General features: G+C 26.7%; 1 long non-coding RNA gene across 2 annotated transcripts in view; it reads left to right on the forward strand.

Annotated features, from left to right (window-relative positions):
• LOC129960688 (uncharacterized) overlaps positions 1-23,014 on the forward strand; it is a 230,998-nt gene that overhangs the window by 73,527 nt on the left and 134,457 nt on the right. For both annotated transcript variants that reach the window (XR_008783656.1, XR_008783655.1), the window contains exon 2: positions 16,525-16,585. This is a non-coding gene — a long non-coding RNA (uncharacterized LOC129960688). The remainder of the gene's footprint in view (positions 1-16,524; positions 16,586-23,014) is intronic.

Below are 23,014 nucleotides of genomic sequence, written 5' to 3' on the forward strand. Positions count from 1 at the left end.
TCTCTCTGATAAACTTAATAATTAATCTCTATTTCGAAAAACTGAGAATGGGATTTGATGTGTAAATTTTTAAGTCTCTGAATTTTTAAAAATAATTATTTATGTCCTGATGTGTATGTGTTTTACATTTCTTTAACAGTACTGCATGTTGAATTTAAACATTTTTTTCTTTCCTTTCATAGGTATAAAAAGTTATGAAAGGGACTTGGTTGAAATGCAAACTAATCTTAAGACATGAATGAGGTGTGTATATTTTTGTTTGTCTTTCATATTTTCAAGTTTTTTTCATTAAATTACTACTTTGTGTTCATATTTAAATGTGTTCTAATGTAAGGGATGAGAAAAAAGTTATATGAATTATAAATTGGTCCTTTGACCTTGAATTGGAGAAATGTGTCTTGATACAACAAGTCATGAATTTATGGCATAAAATCAATGTTTTTTGCTTCTTGACACTTTCTATTTGTATTTTTCATTCTTTATTCTTGTTGCAGCTGCAACAGAATATTAGATCCCATTATTCTCAGTTTAATATTTAACTTCTAATTGTACTGTTCACTTAAAGTGTTTGTATTCTATATCTTTTGATTTCAAATGTTGGGGCATTTCTGTGTGTTAGTAAGACTGACTATGTTTCTCATTCCACTATATTCTTTTCTAAACCTTTTTATAAAATTAAAAACTGAAAATATTGCTTTTTTAGCATATAAGGTATTTGAAAATGTAAAGAATAATTTTTTGGCATATCAAGAAAAGTATGTTCATTTGTTATTACATTTGAATTTTAATTATATCTAAAATCTCTGTTACATACTAATGTCAATGCAGAATGAAATCTGCTTTCTCTCTGATAAACTTAATAATTATCTGTATTTCGAAAAACTCAGAATGGGATTTGATGTGTAAATTTTTAAGTCTCTGAATTTTTAAAAATAATTATTTATGTCCTGATGTGTATGTGTTTTACATTTCTTTAACAGTACTGCATGTTGAATTTAAACATTTTTTTCTTTCCTTTCATAGGTATAAAAAGTTATGAAAGGGACTTGGTTGAAATGCAAACTAATCTTAAGACATGAATGAGGTGTGTATATTTTTGTTTGTCTTTCATATTTTCAAGTTTTTTTTCATTAAATTACTACTTTGTGTTCATATTTAAATGTGTTCTAATGTAAGGGATGAGAAAAAAGTTACATAAATTATAAATTGGTCCTTTGACCTTGAATTTGAGAAATGTGTCTTGATACAACAAATCATGAATTTATTTCATAAAATCAATGTTTTTTCTTCTTGACACTTTCTATTTGTATTTTTCATTCTTTATTCTTGTTGCAGCTGCAACAGAATATTAGATCTCATTATTCTCAGTTTAATATTTAACTTCTAATTGTACTGTTCACTTAAAGTGTTTGTATTCTGTATCTTTTGATTTCAAATGTTGGGGCATTTCTGTGTGTTAGTAAGACTGACTATGTTTCTCATTCCACTATATTTTTTCAAAATTAAAAACTGAAAATATTGCGTTTTTAGCATATAAGGTATTTGAAAATGTAAAGCATAATTTTTTGGCATAGCAAGAAAAGTATGTTCAGTTGTTATTACATTTGAATTTTAATTATATCTAAAATCTCTGTTACATACTAATGTCAATGCAGAATGAAATCTGCTTTCTCGCTAATAAACTTAATAATTAATCTGTATTTCGAAAAACTGAGAATGGGATTTGATATGTAAATTTTTATGTCTCTGATTTTGTAAAAATAATTATTTGTGTCCTGATGTGTATGTGTTTTACATTTCTTTAACAATACTGCATGTTGAATTTAAACATTTTTTTCTTTCCTTTCATATGTATAAAAAGTTATGAAAGGGACTTGGTTGAAATGCAAAGAGGGAGCTAAACTAATCTTAAGACATTAATCAGGTATGTATATTTTTGTTGGTGTTTCATTTTTTTCAGTTTTTTTTTTATTTAATTAGCACTTTCTGTTCATATTTAAATCTGTTCTAATGTAAGGGATCAGAAAAAAGTTACATGAATTATGAATTGGACCTTTGTTCATGAATTCGAGAATGTGTCTTGATACAACAAATCATGAATTTATGGTATAAAATCAATGTTTTTTGCTACTTGACACTTTCTGTTTGTAATTTTCATTCTTTATTCTTGTTGCTGCTGTAGCAGAATATTAGATCTCATTATTCTCAGTTTAATATTGTACTTGTAATTGTACTTTTTACTTAAAATGTTGGCAATAAAGAAAATACTTCTAAGTCTATTTGTTTTTATTTCAAATTTTCAATCATACCTTTGCGATATTAAGGCAAATTGTGTTTCTTCTTTGAGTACATTTTTTCTCCGTTTTTTGAAATTTAAAAACAGAAAATATTTATTCTTATACTGCTTAATAATAAAAAATGTAAAGTGTTATTGGGAGATTAAGAAAAGCTTGACAAATTGTTATTACAATTTGAATTTGAATTTTTGCTATAATCTCAGTTTTATTCTGATATTAATTTTTAATATTGATGTAAATTATTTATGTTTCTTAGTATCGTATAAAATATAACAGACAAATCCGTTAAAATAGAGAATATACGAATTTAAATATTTGGCAAAGCAAAATTTAAATGAAGCCATATTTGCAGTATTATAAGAATATTTAGTCTTCAAGTATTAAAATCACTCATCATGCTAAAATAAAAGGAAATAATATTAATTTGCAAATAATATCTTAAATATTCATAGAACTTTTAACCAAATGTTGAAATAAAAAGGCAGAATGTAATTGACGTCAATAATTAAAAACTGAAATGTGTCTTGAATATCAATTTTTTTTTCCGACAAGTAAGTGAATTTTGCTCTAAATTGTTTCATTTGACACAATTTCAAATGAATATGTAATCTACATCAAGAGAAAACTTTATATTGCAATTGAATAAAACTGAATTTTCAAAACAAAAATTAAAAACTAATGAAGTTTTGACACCATATGAAGAATAAATGAGATCATCAAGGATGTGTAATTTAAATCAATAATTGGAAAATAAAAATGTGTGTTGAACATCAGTTTTTATTCCAAGATCAAATGATTATGTAATCGGCATAGAGAGAAATTTTATATTGCAATGGAATGAAGTTGAATTTTAGTCTAATTAAAAACTAAACATGATTTGTCACCAAATGAACAATTAAGGAGACATTCACTGAAAATGTGTTATATAATAATTAAGTAAATTATCTTTGATATGTGGTATCTGTCGAAATGTACCAAAGAAACAAGCTTATTGTGCTAAAAATTAAATATTCTAAATTCTTAGTAAATCAAAATTAAACAGATTTTAAAACATTAGGCCAATCTGTTGATTTAGGAGCAAAATCAATCAGTTAGTTTAAGTTTTTAGTGGCATAAAGTCCAATTTAATTTTTATGTAGATCATTTATGATACTTGGTATCATATAAAATATGACAAATAATCAAATCCATGAAAAAAGGAGAGGATTTAACAAAACAAAATGAAAGTATACAGCTATAAAATGTAAAAAAAAAAAAAAAAAAAAAAAAGCTTCTTAATAATAAAAATTAGACTCATCATGCTGTAAATAAAATGAAATTATAGCAATTTACAAATAATTTCTTAAATATTTACACAATTATTAAACAGTTGTGTAAATAAAATGCAGAATGTAATTTTTGTCAATGATTGAAAAATGAAAATGTATATTGAAGATCAGTTTTATTTCAAGTTCAGATGAATATGTAATCTATGTAGAGAGATATCTTTATGTTGCAATAGAATTAAGCTGAATTTTAGCGAAATTAAAAACCAATCACGATTTGACACCAAATGAACAATAAATGAAAGATTTAGTTATGATGTGTGATATAATAATTAGGTATTTTTTATGGCATTGACAAAATGTAACAAAAAAATGGGATTATATTGCAAAAAAAAAAAAAAAAAAAAATTCTAATTTGTAGCAAATCAAAACATCAAAACTGAACAGATTTTTATAGAAAACCTATCGTCTTTTAGCTTCTTTTAGAGAAGTACTGAAATTCAACGTACTTCAATGCCGATATTCTTCTGAGTCTTAATGGTACTCAGATGTAATTTTTATGCATTTTCCTATACATCTGACTTTGAATTATGAAAGAAGAATTATACTATATTTTGCGCATACACATTAAATTTTTTTCTTTCTGAAAAATAAAAGTCAAGATTATGTTTCCAAAGATGGATAGCAACGACATCATTGAGCTGACGGAAGAATATAGAAAGAACTCCGGAACAACTTATGGAAATGTATTCTTTACCGCAGCAAGAAGTTGCAGAGGATATTTGATCTGGAAAGAAGAAAATAATAGCTTCAACAGAGCAGCAGCCTTCCAGTGAAATAAGGGAGATGCTGAAAGCTACTCTCTTATCACCCTGATAAGGTAGTAGCTATACACACTCCTAATTAATTTACGAATAATGCTGTGCATCATTTCCGACAAGTTTCGAAGCGTATCATAAGACAAATGTCTTTAGACAGATTTCTTGTAATAAAAGCCATGCATTAAAAATAGTAATTTATATAATAATATATATATATATTTTTTCTGAAATGGAATAGATTGTCCTATTATACATGGTTTTCTCTGGATTTTTTTTTTCCCCGGTTTGCCCGTAACGAGGATGTAGCATTCTTTCGAGTACGATTCTGTAATGAATTACACTTATTACGCAAGATACCACGGTACACGTTTCTTTAAATATATAAACAATATTCACAAAGTATTTGATCAAATATGTGATTTGATAATGATTTAAGACAATGAAGGAAAAAAAAGAGACAAGTTAATTAAGAAATTCGGACTCTGTTTCTTCCACTGAATGTTAATTTTCACTTTGAAAAGCAATGTCCAGAATTTTTAATCGTCTTGATTTATTTGTTTTTCTTTCGCTGTTGTTTGTCTTAAATGATTTTTCACCATCTTTCCTGTGTTAAAATTATTCATCATGATCCATTGCAGAATTAGAGCAAAGAGACATGCATCTGTTAGCAGCAGGAGAGCAGCGTAAAATAGAAGCAAACATTCTGATGAGAAATTAGATCAACATTAACTAATTATAAATTGCACAATAATTTTGCTCAAAATATAGAAAAGAAAATTTTAATATTTTTTATTTATTACTTTTTTTTGTGATCAGAAAGCACATTTCTTATGATTTTCGAAAAAAAAAAGAAAATGTCATTTACAGGCAGGAATATATTACATTCTACACACTTTGAATGCTGTTTTGGCTCAACTTCCCTAAAAGCATTCATATCTTCCTCGTAATGAGACATATATTTCAAATAGTGCCGCACACTTGTGCCGCCATCCATGAAATGAAAATAAAGCTTTGTGAAACTGGACTATAATAATCCAGTGGATCTCAAAATATTTCTATTAATGCTCTATGCCATGAGAAAAATGAGGAGATTTAAGAGTCTCTTCAATAAATAAAGGGTATAGAAATTAGTCAAGTAATAACTTAAAAGAAATTTTAATTAAAAAAATTCTATAAAAATTACATTCTTTAAGTAAACATGGGTTCCTCACATGCAAGCAAGGGAACCGCACACAGACTGAAGAAAAACTCCTGAAATACTCTGTTTCCGGTGTCAGGGGTTGCCAGAATGTTCGCTTAAGGCAGAGATCTTTCATCCCATCCGGTGATGCATAACAGTGCGGGTGCTACAAGGGTTAATATAAAAATGTCTTAGGAGAGTTGCATTCAGTAACATATTCAGACAAAGAATCCGCAAAATATTTAATTTCATTCTTCTAAACAGGGCATTTAAAAATAATTCTTTACTTTTATTTTCAATAATTTTAATCCTTAAGTCTCTTTAAAGCTGAAATTGCGTAATACGATTAAGCAGCCTCGGCAGATCAGATCCATGAAACGAGTTTGTGAACTGAAAATTACAAACAACCCAGTCCTTTTTATTATTATTATTTATTTATCGAGACGAACTTAAGAGTCAGAATTAATAAACTATTTTTTTTATTCCTCTAAATGACGAATTTTCAAAATGCAGTTGAACATTTTGATTTGTCTTTTAAGTGTAAAATTTGCTTGTGCGTACGTATATATACACACACACAAACAAATGCAATTTTATGGGAGATCAATGAATATATATATATATATATATATATATATATATATATATATATATATATTCAATGATAACCCACGAAAAGTGAAATTAGTTTTATTTTCCAAAATACTAACTGTAGGAGAAAATTACGTTTCTTTCATTCATCTAACCACGCACAGTTTTAAGTTTTATATGCAAAATTTGCAGAGATATGCTCATTTTTAATTTTAGAAGGACTAATCGGCAATTTCAATGAAAACGTTTGTTTCTGAAACATTTATTCAAGAAATAAAAATTGTCACATTCAATTATTTTTCTAGTAGTACATCATCCAACTATCATAACCTAGAAGAAATTTACTAATAATGCATAAGATTGCTCATTATAATTAGTCTTTAGTTGCAACTTTGATTCTATAAAAAAAAAAAAGGGTGGAAAAACTTCAGAAACTGAAAATTTAATACATCTCGAAGAAGCACTAGAAAGCCGTCTAAGAAAATAAAATTATTTGCTTGCTCTCTAAAACAATGCTATATTCAGTAATAAGGAAAGTTTAGATACGCTGAATATTTGTTTTGTATATAATCGTCATGCCGTCGTGGTTGTGGAAGAATATAATCATCGTTTTTCGAATCTCTAGCATCCTTCTAGTAACTGTGTTTACAGAACGAATTATATAGCAGGATCATTTCAGTTTATATTTTGGCTAATTTTTTAAATTACTCTCATGCTAATGCACGAATAATCAGTCCAAAACTCAACATTCTAGGACCGACAGTGTAGAATTTATTTCAACGTAATAACTGGCATCCATAGAGAATACACTCTGTCCTTGGATTTGTCTAGAATGTTGAAGTTGCGCCCAATCTTAGGTAAAATTAAAATCTCAATTATCTGAATGTGGTGAAAAAAATCAAACATTTTCAACTTTAAGTAATATAATATTACAATGATGAAAAGAAACATAGTCAAATAATAGAATATTTAATATCATGAAGGAAAGAAATGTAATCAATGAACATTTTCTTTTTTCGAATAGCGTTCCTTTTAACTGGAAAAAAAAAAAAATTATTTCAAAAAATGCTGCATTACACAAAAAAGCAAGGTTTTAACTAATAATTTCTCCGTGAAAATTTCTATCTATAAGTTAATATAATCTTCATACAAAATACAATTTCAATTCAATGATTGCGCATTTTAAGAACACTCAATTCAAACTGATTAGAAATAAACATTACGTTTAATTCAAAAAGAAAGAAATGATGAATCCAGCCTGAAGACTTCCTGAAGGATCACCCTCAGGCATTAGCGCTCTTTATATACAATGCATCATTTTTTATAGTCTATGTATTTTCTGTAGGCGGTTCAAGGTCACGTTTTTTACCTCGTTACTTTTTGTTTGCGTCGCAACGCTGTGGCAGATAACAGTGTCTTTTTTCTTCAGTATCTCTTTTTTCTTTTCTTTCTTTTTTTCTTTTTCTTTTTTTTCCCCTTGCCACAGCTGTTAAGGTAAGGCCAGCTTAATGTCCTTACTGAAACGTACTGTTGTGGGGAAAAAAAAAAAAAAAAAAAAAAAAACAAGCTTTGTCGAAACCATGGCAACGGACAAGGAGAAAGGGAGAATAGCAGGGCAAACGAGTTTCCTTGAAACGCCCACAGAAATTACACAGACTATAGTTTGGTTGAGAAAAAAATTTATTTTTAATTGAATTTCTTAATTATAGCATTTATGATTAATTTCAATTCAAACCGATATTTAACTCATTAGATGTGGGATTATTCAATTATAAGTACAAATACCAAGAAGGATCGCAAAATTTATAATTTCTTTTTCGCCAAAACTGATATAATGTCATACAACAAAAGCATACCTGAAACAAATGGTACTAAATAGTATATGATAATGCGAAATAATTATTTCCCAGATTCGCAATGTTCTCAACCTTTAAAGTAGGCGTCTTGGTATCACAAATTTTGGACTGAATAATTTAAATATATGTTTCCGTAAGTGATGGATCATCCTCTTGAAATTTCAATAAATTTTTAATCAGAAATTCTCCAAAGAAAGAAAGGACACAGAGACTACTATTATCTTTTTCACCAGAACAGGATTATGAAAATTTCGCGATTTAGAAAGGGATTTATATTCGTTTAGTAAATATAACATCCCGTTTAGAATTGATCCTATGTATGTTGTTATATGGACATAGGAATTTTGAACAGTAATTAAATGATTAGAACGATACCACAGGAACACCGCACTTCATAGGGAACTTATTAATATCGAAAATTATATTGTACGGTCTAAATAACTATTTAATGTTATCTAAAAACGAGAGTAATAGGAATATTTGTGAGTTGGGCCTCCTATTTTTCCCCTTCTAAGAAACTCCTTTCATTGTTTTATGTGTAAAAAACGAAATAAAATTTTTTCTTGCTCCGGCACGAAAGTTCCTGCTAAATGCCAATAACTATAATCTGACTAGAAAGAAGATTAGAACATTTAGTACCTGCTAATATTGATTATAGGAACTGACTGAAACCTTAATCACCTTAAATAATTTGAAATTTATTTAACAAAGAGGGCATTTAAATTTTTTTTTCATTTTAAAGTTTTCAAAATTTAGTTCGAAATTATGCAAATAATTTCGATCTAAATATAATAATATTGTTTTTTATTAATATTTTAACAAACTCTTTTATTGATTATCAACTTAAATATCATTATTATATTAACTATCAATAATAAAATGCTTTGTCAGATTATGGGAATTTGCTACATATAACAGCTCTCGCAAATAATTAAGATAAAAAAAATTACCTGATTTCCATTTCAGTTAGTCAGGTCTAATCTATAACTTTTCAGGAGGTTCGAATTTGCCAAAACAAAGACCCAAGAAAATTACGTTACCCGTTAAGAGCCTCTAAATGTTTTATCGGGGCCTAAGGAGACAGCTGAATACCCTCATATTCTCAGTGGTTTCCCTGAAATGGTGAAAGACTTGGAAAAGCAACAAAGGTCGTTATTACTTTTCATAGTTGTAAGGTTCTTATAAGCACTTATAATTTATGGTGAAGTTTGAAACAGCAACTGGAAGAGAATGAGCTAAAAAAATAATTAGTAAATTTATACAAATGTGTACGGTACAAAGCGATGAATAAAAAAAAAAAGAAAAGAAATATGTAACCAACATTTGAGGTGAAACATATTCATTTCAGGATAGTGAATTGAACTGAAAAATAAAATACTACTTGTACACAATTACAATTTCAAATTATTTTTATATCTTGCAGTTATGACAGTTATAAATTTTATCTTAGTAATATCTGAGTGATATTAAGATTGAGTTTGCTTAATATTTCTTTCAAAACAGAGTACGTTCGCCAAAATTGTGGCAATCGTTTGCCATTAAGGTTGGGGATTTAAAGATGAGTTCTTCAATATTGGACTGAGTTTTGATTAACATAGAGAAGAACCTATCGTTTTCGTTATCGAATTACAGAATTGTTTGATTTCATAATGCCATATGAGCGTACGCATATTTTCCCTATTTTTTCCTTTCATTTCCGATGTTAGTTTCAAATTCTCACCAATATATATATATTTTATTTTATTTTTGTTAAAATAAAGTAAACATGATTTGTAAATAGTTATTAATTCATTTCATGTAGATCACGGGCCTTTCAAAGAGTCATATACAAAGGCAAATAACTTCTTAGAAAATTAATGATAATTTTTGGAATTTTTTTGGGAAATTGTAATTCTTGAATAATGTTTTCTTTTAATGTCAAAATTATGATCTTAAACCAAATAGCAGTAAAAATACTAAATGATTTTAAATATGACTGCTTGTTTTCACTATCGTATCTGCCTTGGAATTTCTCATTATAAAATCCCGATTGCGTCATACATTTTCCCTTCTTTCTTTTAAAGCTAAAAGTTTTTATCCAGTGCACACTGTCTTTTCAATTATTTTTGTTTGGTTTCAAAAGTTTCAGAAAGTGTTAAACTGTGTCGAAGATAGAAGAAATGGTGCAAAAGCATTTTTGTTTACTTTTGATTTTGTACCATATTCAGCTTTTTTTCTTTTTACTCTATTCTTAATTTAACTTATTTATTGATAATAATGTTACTTTCTGAAAGTCTCATTCTTTTTTTTTATGTATATATTTTTAAACTATTTGACTATTTTATGTGTATATTATTTAAACTATGTGCAATTATTTAAACTATGTGTATATATTTCAATCTATTTGACTAAATTCTTAAGGTTAAAACAAAAGTTTTTTTTTTTTTTTCAAATGCTGTATTCTATTACTATTATACTATTTTTAAATATACTTACTATTTCTCTTCATAGGCATCAATATTAATTAATGGTCCTTCATTATTATTTCTTTTTCAACTTAATTTTTTTGGTCACATTTATGCAGCCCATATATTTTTGGTTTTCTTAGACTTTTTTATGATATCCTTTGTTTCATAACTTTGTGTCAGATTTGATATGTTTTCTTATATAATAGATCAGAAATAATTAACACGAATTTTAAATTAGAGTACTTGCTTTAACTTATTTAACTTCTTTTTTTTTGTGTTTTATCTTTGTTTGTCTTTAAAATATTGCAGATTTTTATTTAATTACCACTTTGTGTTCACATTTAAATCAGTTCTAATGTAAGGAATGAGAAAAAAAAAAAAAAAATGAATTATAAAGTGGGCCTTTTTTCATAATCGAGAAATGTATCTTGATACAACAAATCATGAATTTATGGCATAAAATCAATGTTTTTTGCTTCTTGACACTTTCTATTTGTATTTTTCATTCTTTATTCTTGTTGCAGCTGCAACAGAATATTAGATTTCATTATTCTCAGTTTAATATTTAACTTCTAATTGCACTGTTCACTTAAAATGTTTGTATTCTATATCTTTTCATTTCAAATATTGGAGCATTTCTGTGTGTTAGTAAGACTGACTTTGTTTTTCAGTCCACTATATTCTTTTCTGAACCTTTTTATAAAATTAAAAACTGAAAATATTGCTTTTTTAGCATATAAGGTATTTGAAAATGTAAAGAATAATTTTTTGGCATATCAAGAAAAGTATGTTCAGTTGTTATTACATTTGAATTTTAATTATATCTATAATCTCTGTTGCATACTAATGTCAATGCAGAATGAAATCTGCTTTCTCTCTGATAAACTTAATAATTAATCTGTATTTCGAAAAATTGAGAATGGGATTTGATGTCTAAATTTTTAAGTCTCTGAATTTTTAAAAATAATTATTTATGTCCTGATGTGTATGTGTTTTACATTTCTTTAACAATACTGCATGTTGAATTTAAACATTTTTTTCTTTCCTTTCATAGGTATAAAAAGATATGAAAGGGACTTGGTTGAAATGCAAACTAATCTTAAGACATGAATGAGGTGTGTATATTTTTGTTTGTCTTTCATATTTTCAAGTTTTTTTTCATTAAATTACTACTTTGTGTTCATATTTAAATGTGTTCCAATGTAAGGGATGAGAAAAAAGTAACATGAATTATAAATTGGTCCTTTGACCTTGAATTGGAGAAATGTGTCTTGATACAACAAATCATGAATTTATGGCATAAAATTAATGTTTTTTGCTTCTTGACACTTTATATTTGTATTTTTCATTCTTTATTCTTGTTGCAGCTGCAACAGAATATTAGATCTCATTATTCTCAGTTTAATATTTAACTTCTAATTGTACTGTTCACTTAAAGGGTTTGTATTCTATATCTTTTGATTTCAAATGTTGGGGCATTTCTGTGTGTTAGTAAGACTGACTATGTTTCTCATTCCACTATATTTTTATAAAATTAAAAACTGAAAATATTGCGTTTTTAGCATATAAGGTATTTGAAAATGTAAAGCATAATTTTTTGGCATAGCAAGAAAAGTATGTTCAGTTGTTATTACATTTGAATTTTAATTATATCTAAAATCTCTGTTACATACTAATGTCAATGCAGAATGAAATCTGCTTTCTCTCTGATAAACTTAATAATTAATCTCTATTTCGAAAAACTGAGAATGGGATTTGATGTGTAAATTTTTAAGTCTCTGAATTTTTAAAAATAATTATTTATGTCCTGATGTGTATGTGTTTTACATTTCTTTAACAGTACTGCATGTTGAATTTAAACATTTTTTTCTTTCCTTTCATAGGTATAAAAAGTTATGAAAGGGACTTGGTTGAAATGCAAACTAATCTTAAGACATGAATGAGGTGTGTATATTTTTGTTTGTCTTTCATATTTTCAAGTTTTTTTCATTAAATTACTACTTTGTGTTCATATTTAAATGTGTTCTAATGTAAGGGATGAGAAAAAAGTTATATGAATTATAAATTGGTCCTTTGACCTTTAATTGGAGAAATGTGTCTTGATACAACAAATCATGAATTTATGGCATAAAATCAATGTTTTTTGCTTCTTGACACTTTCTATTTGTATTTTTCATTCTTTATTCTTGTTGCAGCTGCAACAGAATATTAGATCCCATTATTCTCAGTTTAATATTTAACTTCTAATTGAACTGTTCACTTAAAGTGTTTGTATTCTATATCTTTTGATTTCAAATGTTGGGGCATTTCTGTGTGTTAGTAAGACTGACTATGTTTCTCATTCCACTATATTCTTTTCTGAACCTTTTTATAAAATTAAAAACTGAAAATATTGCTTTTTTAGCATATAAGGTATTTGAAAATGTAAAGAATAATTTTTTGGCATATCAAGAAAAGTATGTTCATTTGTTATTACATTTGAATTTTAATTATATCTAAAATCTCTGTTACATACTAATGTCAATGCAGAATGAAATCTGCTTTCTCTCTGATAAACTTAATAATTATCTGTATTTCGAAAAACTCAGAATGGGATTTGATGTGTAAATTTTTAAGTCTCTGAATTTTTAAAAATAATTATTTATGTCCTGATGTATATGTGTTTTACATTTCTTTAACAATACTGCATGTTGAATTTAAACATTTTTTTCTTTCCTTTCATAGGTATAAAAAGTTATGAAAGGGACTTGGTTGAAATGCAAACTAATCTTAAGACATGAATGAGGTGTGTATATTTTTGTTTGTCTTTCATATTTTCAAGTTTTTTTTTCATTAAATTACTACTTTGTGTTCATATTTAAATGTGTTCTAATGTAAGGGATGAGAAAAAAGTTACATAAATTAAAAATTGGTCCTTTGACCTTTAATTGGAGTAATGTGTCTTGATACAACAAATCATGAATTTATGGCATAAAATCAATGTTTTTTGCTTCTTGACACTTTCTATTTGTATTTTTCATTCTTTATTCTTGTTGCAGCTGCAACAGAATATTAGATCTCATTATTCTCAGTTTAATATTTAACTTCTAATTGTACTGTTCACTTAAAGTGTTTGTATTCTATATCTTTTGATTTCAAATGTTGGGGCATTTCTGTGTGTTAGTAAGACTGACTATGTTTCTCATTCCACTATATTTTTATAAAATTAAAAACTGAAAATATTGCGTTTTTAGCATATAAGGTATTTGAAAATGTAAAGCATAATTTTTTGGCATAGCAAGAAAAGTATGTTCAGTTGTTATTACATTTGAATTTTAATTATATCTAAAATCTCTGTTACATACTAATGTCAATGCAGAATGAAATCTGCTTTCTCTCTGATAAACTTAATAATTAATCTCTATTTCGAAAAACTGAGAATGGGATTTGATGTGTAAATTTTTAAGTCTCTGAATTTTTAAAAATAATTATTTATGTCCTGATGTGTATGTGTTTTACATTTCTTTAACAGTACTGCATGTTGAATTTAAACATTTTTTTCTTTCCTTTCATAGGTATAAAAAGTTATGAAAGGGACTTGGTTGAAATGCAAACTAATCTTAAGACATGAATGAGGTGTGTATATTTTTGTTTGTCTTTCATATTTTCAAGTTTTTTTCATTAAATTACTACTTTGTGTTCATATTTAAATGTGTTCTAATGTAAGGGATGAGAAAAAAGTTATATGAATTATAAATTGGTCCTTTGACCTTGAATTGGAGAAATGTGTCTTGATACAACAAATCATGAATTAATGGCATAAAATCAATGTTTTTTGCTTCTTGACACTTTCTATTTGTATTTTTCATTCTTTATTCTTGTTGCAGCTGCAACAGAATATTAGATCCCATTATTCTCAGTTTAATATTTAACTTCTAATTGAACTGTTCACTTAAAGTGTTTGTATTCTATATCTTTTGATTTCAAATGTTGGGGCATTTCTGTGTGTTAGTAAGACTGACTATGTTTCTCATTCCACTATATTTTTATAAAATTAAAAACTGAAAATATTGCGTTTTTAGCATATAAGGTATTTGAAAATGTAAAGCATAATTTTTTGGCATAGCAAGAAAAGTATGTTCAGTTGTTATTACATTTGAATTTTAATTATATCTAAAATCTGTGTTACATACTAATGTCAATGCAGAATGAAATCTGCTTTCTCTCTGATAAACTTAATAATTAATCTCTATTTCGAAAAACTGAGAATGGGATTTGATGTGTAAATTTTTAAGTCTCTGAATTTTTAAAAATAATTATTTATGTCCTGATGTGTATGTGTTTTACATTTCTTTAACAGTACTGCATGTTGAATTTAAACATTTTTTTCTTTCCTTTCATAGGTATAAAAAGTTATGAAAGGGACTTGGTTGAAATGCAAACTAATCTTAAGACATGAATGAGGTGTGTATATTTTTGTTTGTCTTTCATATTTTCAAGTTTTTTTCATTAAATTACTACTTTGTGTTCATATTTAAATGTGTTCTAATGTAAGGGATGAGAAAAAAGTTATATGAATTATAAATTGGTCCTTTGACCTTTAATTGGAGAAATGTGTCTTGATACAACAAATCATGAATTTATGGCATAAAATCAATGTTTTTTGCTTCTTGACACTTTCTATTTGTATTTTTCATTCTTTATTCTTGTTGCAGCTGCAACAGAATATTAGATCCCATTATTCTCAGTTTAATATTTAACTTCTAATTGAACTGTTCACTTAAAGTGTTTGTATTCTATATCTTTTGATTTCAAATGTTGGGGCATTTCTGTGTGTTAGTAAGACTGACTATGTTTCTCATTCCACTATATTCTTTTCTGAACCTTTTTATAAAATTAAAAACTGAAAATATTGCTTTTTTAGCATATAAGGTATTTGAAAATGTAAAGAATAATTTTTTGGCATAGCAAGAAAAGTATGTTCAGTTGTTATTACATTTGAATTTTAATTATATCTAAAATCTCTGTTACATACTAATGTCAATGCAGAATGAAATCTGCTTTCTCTCTGATAAACTTAATAATTATCTGTATTTCGAAAAACTCAGAATGGGATTTGATGTGTAAATTTTTAAGTCTCTGAATTTTTAAAAATAATTATTTATGTCCTGATGTGTATGTGTTTTACATTTCTTTAACAATACTGCATGTTGAATTTAAACATTTTTTTCTTTCCTTTCATAGGTATAAAAAGTTATGAAAGGGACTTGGTTGAAATGCAAACTAATCTTAAGACATGAATGAGGGGTGTATATTTTTGTTTGTCTTTCATATTTTCAAGTTTTTTTTTCATTAAATTACTACTTTGTGTTCATATTTAAATGTGTTCTAATGTAAGGGATGAGAAAAAAGTTACATAAATTATAAATTGGTCCTTTGACCTTGAATTGGAGAAATGTGTCTTGATACAACAAATCATGAATTTATGGCATAAAATCAATGTTTTTTGCTTCTTGACACTTTATATTTGTATTTTTCATTCTTTATTCTTGTTGCAGCTGCAACAGAATATTAGATCTCATTATTCTCAGTTTAATATTTAACTTCCAATTGTACTGTTCACTTAAAGTGTTTGTATTCTATATCTTTTGATTTCAAATGTTGGGGCATTTCTATGTGTTAGTAGGACTGACTATGTTTCTGATTCCACTATATTCTTTTCTGAACCTTTTTATAAAATTAAAATCTGAAAATATTGCTTTTGTAGCATATAAGGTATTTGAAAATGTAAAGCTTAATTTGTTGGTATATCAAGAAAAGTATGTTCAGTTGGTATTACATTTGAATTTTAATTATATCTAAAATCTCTGTTACATACTAATGTCAATGCAGAATGAAATCTGCTTTCTCTCTGATAAACTTAATAATTAATCTGTATTTCGAAAAACTCAGAATGGGATTTGATGTGTAAATTTTTAAGTCTCTGAATTTTTAAAAATAATTATTTATGTCCTGATGTGTATGTGTTTTACATTTCTTTAACAATACTGCATGTTGAATTTAAACATTTTTTTCTTTCCTTTCAGAGGTATAAAAAGTTATGAAAGGGACTTGGTTGAAATGCAAACTAATCTTAAGACATGAATGAGGTGTGTATATTTTTGTTTGTCTTTCATATTTTCAAGTTTTTTTTCATTAAATTACTACTTTGTGTTCATATTTAAATGTGTTCTAATGTAAGGGATGAGAAAAAAGTTACATAAATTATAAATTGGTCCTTTGACCTTGAATTTGAGAAATGTGTCTTGATACAACAAATCATGAATTTATTTCATAAAATCAATGTTTTTTCTTCTTGACACTTTCTATTTGTATTTTTCATTCTTTATTCTTGTTGCAGCTGCAACAGAATATTAGATCTCATTATTCTCAGTTTAATATTTAACTTCTAATTGTACTGTTCACTTAAAGTGTTTGTATTCTGTATCTTTTGATTTCAAATGTTGGGGCATTTCTGTGTGTTAGTAAGACTGACTATGTTTCTCATTCCACTATATTTTTTCAAAATTAAAAACTGAAAATATTGCGTTTTTAGCATATAAGGTATTTGAAAATGTAAAGCATAATTTTTTGGCATAGCAAGAAAAGTATGTTCAGTTGTTATTACATTTGAATTTTAATTATATCTAAAATCTCTGTTACATACTAATGTCAATGCAGAATGAAATCTGCTTTCTCGCTAATAAACTTAATAATTAATCTGTATTTCGAAAAACTGAGAATGGGATTTGATATGTAAATTTTTATGTCTCTGATTTTGTAAAAATAATTATTTGTGTCCTGATGTGTATGTGTTTTACATTTCTTTAACAATACTGCATGTTGAATTTAAACATTTTTTTCTTTCCTTTCATATGTATAAAAAGTTATGAAAGGGACTTGGTTGAAATGCAAAGAGGGAGCTAAACTAATCTTAAGACATTAATCAGGTATGTATATTTTTGTTGGTGTTTCATTTTTTTCAGTTTTTTTTTTATTTAATTAGCACTTTCTGTTCATATTTAAATCTGTTCTAATGTAAGGGATCAGAAAAAAGTTACATGAATTATGAATTGGACCTTTGTTCATGAATTCGAGAATGTGTCTTGATACAACAAATCATGAATTTATGGTATAAAATCAATGTTTTTTGCTACTTGACACTTTCTGTTTGTAATTTTCATTCTTTATTCTTGTTGCTGCTGTAGCAGAATATTAGATCTCATTATTCTCAGTTTAATATTGTACTTGTAATTGTACTTTTTACTTAAAATGTTGGCAATAAAGAAAATACTTCTAAGTCTATTTGTTTTTATTTCAAATTTTCAATCATACCTTTGCGATATTAAGGCAAATTGTGTTTCTTCTTTGAGTACATTTTTTCTCCGTTTTTTGAAATTTAAAAACAGAAAATATTTATTCTTATACTGCTTAATAATAAAAAATGTAAAGTGTTATTGGGAGATTAAGAAAAGCTTGACAAATTGTTATTACAATTTGAATTTGAATTTTTGCTATAATCTCAGTTTTATTCTGATATTAATTTTTAATATTGATGTAAATTATTTATGTTTCTTAGTATCGTATAAAATATAACAGACAAATCCGTTAAAATAGAGAATATACGAATTTAAATATTTGGCAAAGCAAAATTTAAATGAAGCCATATTTGCAGTATTATAAGAATATTTAGTCTTCAAGTATTAAAATCACTCATCATGCTAAAATAAAAGGAAATAATATTAATTTGCAAATAATATCTTAAATATTCATAGAACTTTTAACCAAATGTTGAAATAAAAAGGCAGAATGTAATTGACGTCAATAATTAAAAACTGAAATGTGTCTTGAATATCAATTTTTTTTTCCGACAAGTAAGTGAATTTTGCTCTAAATTGTTTCATTTGACACAATTTCAAATGAATATGTAATCTACATCAAGAGAAAACTTTATATTGCAATTGAATAAAACTGAATTTTCAAAACAAAAATTAAAAACTAATGAAGTTTTGACACCATATGAAGAATAAATGAGATCATCAAGGATGTGTAATTTAAATCAATAATTGGAAAATAAAAATGTGTGTTGAACATCAGTTTTTATTCCAAGATCAAATGATTATGTAATCGGCATAGAGAGAAATTTTATATTGCAATGGAATGAAGTTGAATTTTAGTCTAATTAAAAACTAAACATGATTTGTCACCAAATGAACAATTAAGGAGACATTCACTGAAAATGTGTTATATAATAATTAAGTAAATTATCTTTGATATGTGGTATCTGTCGAAATGTACCAAAGAAACAAGCTTATTGTGCTAAAAATTAAATATTCTAAATTCTTAGTAAATCAAAATTAAACAGATTTTAAAACATTAGGCCAATCTGTTGATTTAGGAGCAAAATCAATCAGTTAGTTTAAGTTTTTAGTGGCATAAAGTCCAATTTAATTTTTATGTAGATCATTTATGATACTTGGTATCATATAAAATATGACAAATAATCAAATCCATGAAAAAAGGAGAGGATTTAACAAAACAAAATGAAAGTATACAGCTATAAAATGTAAAAAAAAAAAAAAAAAAAAAAAAAAAGCTTCTTAATAATAAAAATTAGACTCATCATGCTGTAAATAAAATGAAATTATAGCAATTTACAAATAATTTCTTAAATATTTACACAATTATTAAACAGTTGTGTAAATAAAATGCAGAATGTAATTTTTGTCAATGATTGAAAAATGAAAATGTATATTGAAGATCAGTTTTATTTCAAGTTCAGATGAATATGTAATCTATGTAGAGAGATATCTTTATGTTGCAATAGAATTAAGCTGAATTTTAGCGAAATTAAAAACCAATCACGATTTGACACCAAATGAACAATAAATGAAAGATTTAGTTATGATGTGTGATATAATAATTAGGTATTTTTTATGGCATTGACAAAATGTAACAAAAAAATGGGATTATATTGCAAAAAAAAAAAAAAAAAAAAAATTCTAATTTGTAGCAAATCAAAACATCAAAACTGAACAGATTTTTATAGAAAACCTATCGTCTTTTAGCTTCTTTTAGAGAAGTACTGAAATTCAACGTACTTCAATGCCGATATTCTTCTGAGTCTTAATGGTACTCAGATGTAATTTTTATGCATTTTCCTATACATCTGACTTTGAATTATGAAAGAAGAATTATACTATATTTTGCGCATACACATTAAATTTTTTTCTTTCTGAAAAATAAAAGTCAAGATTATGTTTCCAAAGATGGATAGCAACGACATCATTGAGCTGACGGAAGAATATAGAAAGAACTCCGGAACAACTTATGGAAATGTATTCTTTACCGCAGCAAGAAGTTGCAGAGGATATTTGATCTGGAAAGAAGAAAATAATAGCTTCAACAGAGCAGCAGCCTTCCAGTGAAATAAGGGAGATGCTGAAAGCTACTCTCTTATCACCCTGATAAGGTAGTAGCTATACACACTCCTAATTAATTTACGAATAATGCTGTGCATCATTTCCGACAAGTTTCGAAGCGTATCATAAGACAAATGTCTTTAGACAGATTTCTTGTAATAAAAGCCATGCATTAAAAATAGTAATTTATATAATAATATATATATATATTTTTTCTGAAATGGAATAGATTGTCCTATTATACATGGTTTTCTCTGGATTTTTTTTTTCCCCGGTTTGCCCGTAACGAGGATGTAGCATTCTTTCGAGTACGATTCTGTAATGAATTACACTTATTACGCAAGATACCACGGTACACGTTTCTTTAAATATATAAACAATATTCACAAAGTATTTGATCAAATATGTGATTTGATAATGATTTAAGACAATGAAGGAAAAAAAAGAGACAAGTTAATTAAGAAATTCGGACTCTGTTTCTTCCACTGAATGTTAATTTTCACTTTGAAAAGCAATGTCCAGAATTTTTAATCGTCTTGATTTATTTGTTTTTCTTTCGCTGTTGTTTGTCTTAAATGATTTTTCACCATCTTTCCTGTGTTAAAATTATTCATCATGATCCATTGCAGAATTAGAGCAAAGAGACATGCATCTGTTAGCAGCAGGAGAGCAGCGTAAAATAGAAGCAAACATTCTGATGAGAAATTAGATCAACATTAACTAATTATAAATTGCACAATAATTTTGCTCAAAATATAGAAAAGAAAATTTTAATATTTTTTATTTATTACTTTTTTTTGTGATCAGAAAGCACATTTCTTATGATTTTCGAAAAAAAAAAGAAAATGTCATTTACAGGCAGGAATATATTACATTCTACACACTTTGAATGCTGTTTTGGCTCAACTTCCCTAAAAGCATTCATATCTTCCTCGTAATGAGACATATATTTCAAATAGTGCCGCACACTTGTGCCGCCATCCATGAAATGAAAATAAAGCTTTGTGAAACTGGACTATAATAATCCAGTGGATCTCAAAATATTTCTATTAATGCTCTATGCCATGAGAAAAATGAGGAGATTTAAGAGTCTCTTCAATAAATAAAGGGTATAGAAATTAGTCAAGTAATAACTTAAAAGAAATTTTAATTAAAAAAATTCTATAAAAATTACATTCTTTAAGTAAACATGGGTTCCTCACATGCAAGCAAGGGAACCGCACACAGACTGAAGAAAAACTCCTGAAATACTCTGTTTCCGGTGTCAGGGGTTGCCAGAATGTTCGCTTAAGGCAGAGATCTTTCATCCCATCCGGTGATGCATAACAGTGCGGGTGCTACAAGGGTTAATATAAAAATGTCTTAGGAGAGTTGCATTCAGTAACATATTCAGACAAAGAATCCGCAAAATATTTAATTTCATTCTTCTAAACAGGGCATTTAAAAATAATTCTTTACTTTTATTTTCAATAATTTTAATCCTTAAGTCTCTTTAAAGCTGAAATTGCGTAATACGATTAAGCAGCCTCGGCAGATCAGATCCATGAAACGAGTTTGTGAACTGAAAATTACAAACAACCCAGTCCTTTTTATTATTATTATTTATTTATCGAGACGAACTTAAGAGTCAGAATTAATAAACTATTTTTTTTATTCCTCTAAATGACGAATTTTCAAAATGCAGTTGAACATTTTGATTTGTCTTTTAAGTGTAAAATTTGCTTGTGCGTACGTATATATACACACACACAAACAAATGCAATTTTATGGGAGATCAATGAATATATATATATATATATATATATATATAATATATATATATATATATATATATATATATATATATATATATATATATATATATATATATATATATATATATATATATATATATATATATATATATATATATATATATATATATATATATATATATATATATATTCAATGATAACCCACGAAAAGTGAAATTAGTTTTATTTTCCAAAATACTAACTGTAGGAGAAAATTACGTTTCTTTCATTCATCTAACCACGCACAGTTTTAAGTTTTATATGCAAAATTTGCAGAGATATGCTCATTTTTAATTTTAGAAGGACTAATCGGCAATTTCAATGAAAACGTTTGTTTCTGAAACATTTATTCAAGAAATAAAAATTGTCACATTCAATTATTTTTCTAGTAGTACATCATCCAACTATCATAACCTAGAAGAAATTTACTAATAATGCATAAGATTGCTCATTATAATTAGTCTTTAGTTGCAACTTTGATTCTATAAAAAAAAAAAAAGGTGGAAAAACTTCAGAAACTGAAAATTTAATACATCTCGAAGAAGCACTAGAAAGCCGTCTAAGAAAATAAAATTATTTGCTTGCTCTCTAAAACAATGCTATATTCAGTAATAAGGAAAGTTTAGATACGCTGAATATTTGTTTTGTATATAATCGTCATGCCGTCGTGGTTGTGGAAGAATATAATCATCGTTTTTCGAATCTCTAGCATCCTTCTAGTAACTGTGTTTACAGAACGAATTATATAGCAGGATCATTTCAGTTTATATTTTGGCTAATTTTTTAAATTACTCTCATGCTAATGCACGAATAATCAGTCCAAAACTCAACATTCTAGGACCGACAGTGTAGAATTTATTTCAACGTAATAACTGGCATCCATAGAGAATACACTCTGTCCTTGGATTTGTCTAGAATGTTGAAGTTGCGCCCAATCTTAGGTAAAATTAAAATCTCAATTATCTGAATGTGGTGAAAAAAATCAAACATTTTCAACTTTAAGCAATATAATATTACAATGATGAAAAGAAACATAGTCAAATAATAGAATATTTAATATCATGAAGGAAAGAAATGTAATCAATGAACATTTTCTTTTTTCGAATAGCGTTCCTTTTAACTGGAAAAAAAAAAAAATTATTTCAAAAAATGCTGCATTACACAAAAAAGCAAGGTTTTAACTAATAATTTCTCCGTGAAAATTTCTATCTATAAGTTAATATAATCTTCATACAAAATACAATTTCAATTCAATGATTGCGCATTTTAAGAACACTCAATTCAAACTGATTAGAAATAAACATTACGTTTAATTCAAAAAGAA

The sequence above is a fragment of the Argiope bruennichi genome, chromosome X2 (genome assembly GCF_947563725.1).
Source record: "Argiope bruennichi chromosome X2, qqArgBrue1.1, whole genome shotgun sequence".
Lineage (NCBI taxonomy): Eukaryota > Metazoa > Arthropoda > Arachnida > Araneae > Araneidae > Argiope > Argiope bruennichi.